A 2,019-nucleotide genomic window follows, 5' to 3' on the forward strand; every position below is an offset into this window, starting at 1 on the left:
CAAGTATAAACTATACAGCAAGGACTGTAGACCAACTGGCAAGATCAAAAGTGAGGCCTGTGGAATGATGAAAATGTTTGGTAGTTCAGTCTTGGCTCTCTCTCTCTCTCTCTCTCTCTCTCTCTCTCTCTCTCTCTCTCTCTCTCTGTCTCTGTGTGTGTGTATGAGAGAGAGGGAGGAGACAGAGAGAGACACAGAGAGAATAGGGGGAGTTGTGAATTTAACCTTTGTGAGCTTTAATATGTAATTTTACATCCCACTATAGTTTTTTTTTATTTTAATTTATTTTTTTAAAAAAACTATCTTTTCTTATTTTTCAATCCAAATCCATTTCCCAATCTCTTCCCTCCTTCTGCTCCCTCCAACTTTCCCCTATCCTACCATCTAACCACTCCTCAGAGAAGGAAAGGCTTCCCATGGGGAGTCAACAAAGTCTAGCACATTGTTTTTAGGCAGGACCAAGGCCCTCCTGCCCTCCACACTATGTCTAGGCTGAGTAAGTTATCCCTCCGGAGATAATGGGCTCCCAAAACTGGAACAAGCAGTAGGGATAAGTCCTGGTCTCACTGCCAGTGGCCCCACCGTCTGTCCCAGCCATACAACTGTCACCCACATTCAGAGGGTCTAGTTTGATCCTATGCTGTTTCTGTTGCTGTCATGCCAGAGTGAGAAGGCATTCATTAGCTACAGTTAGTTATTTCAGGGGTATCCCCATTATGGTCTTGGCCTCTTTGCTCATATTCTCACTCCTCCCTCTCTTTGAATTGGATTTTGGGAGTTCAGCCCAATGCTCCACTGTGGTTCTCTGCATCTGCTTCCATCAGTTGCAGATTATAGGTTCTATGATAAAATTTAAGATAGTTATAAATCTGACTACAGGGAAGGCCAGTTCAGACAACCTCTCCACTATTGCTTAAGGTCTTAGCTGGGCTCATCCTTGTGTATTCCTGGGAATTTTACGAGTGCTAGGTTTCTTGCTAGCCCCATAATGGATTCCCTCAATCAACGTATCTATTTACTTGTTCTCGGCCCTTTCCCTACCTCAACCACCCCTTTCCTTCTGACTCTCCTCCCTGCTCCCCTTCTCCCCTCCTCCTCACCTTCTGCCTTCTCTTCTACGCTGACACCCATGCTCCCAATTTTCTCAGGAGATCTTGTCTATTTTTCCTTCCCATGGGTATATATGTATGTTTCAATTAGGGTTGTCCTTGTTACTTAGCTTCTCTGTGGTCATGAACTACAGGCTTCTTATCCTTTGTTTTACAGCTAGTATTCATCTATGAATGGGTACATAACCATGCTCATCTTTCAAGGTTTGGGTTCCCTTAATCAGGATGGATTTTCCTAGTTCCATCCATTTGCATGCAAATTTTAAGATGTTATTGTCTTTTACAGCTATGTAGTACTCCATTGTGCAAATGTACATTTTCTTTATCTATTTTTCAGTTGAGGGGCATTTAAGTTGTTTTTTGGTTCTGGCTATATTACGAATAATGCTACTATGAATCTGGTTGAACAAATGTCCTTGTTACGGTACGGTTGAGCATCCTTTGGGTATATGCCAAAGAGTGGTATTGCTGGGACTTGCAGTAGTTTGATTCCAAATTTTCTGAGAAACTGCCATACTGATTTCCAGAGTGGTTGTATAAGTTTGCATTACCACCAGCAATCCACACCCTCTCCAGTATAAGCTATTATTGGTGGTTTTGATCTTAGCCATTCTGACAGGTGTAAGATGGTATCTCAGAGTCATTTTTATTTGCATTTCTCTGATGGCTAAGGTTGTTGAACATTTCCTTAATTGTCTTTTAGCCATCTGAGATTCTTCTGTTGAGAATTCTCTGTTTAGACCTGTGGCCCATTTTTAATTGGATTATTTAGAATTTGGATGTCTAACTTCTTGAATTTTTTTGATTATGGAGATCAGTCCTTTATTCAATGTGGGATTGGTGAAGAACTTTTCCCATTAAGTAGGCTGCCTTTTATGTCTTATTAACTGTGGCCTTGACTTTACAGAAG

The sequence above is a fragment of the Microtus ochrogaster genome, unplaced genomic scaffold (genome assembly GCF_000317375.1).
Source record: "Microtus ochrogaster isolate Prairie Vole_2 unplaced genomic scaffold, MicOch1.0 UNK58, whole genome shotgun sequence".
In the NCBI taxonomy this organism is placed as follows: domain Eukaryota; kingdom Metazoa; phylum Chordata; class Mammalia; order Rodentia; family Cricetidae; genus Microtus; species Microtus ochrogaster.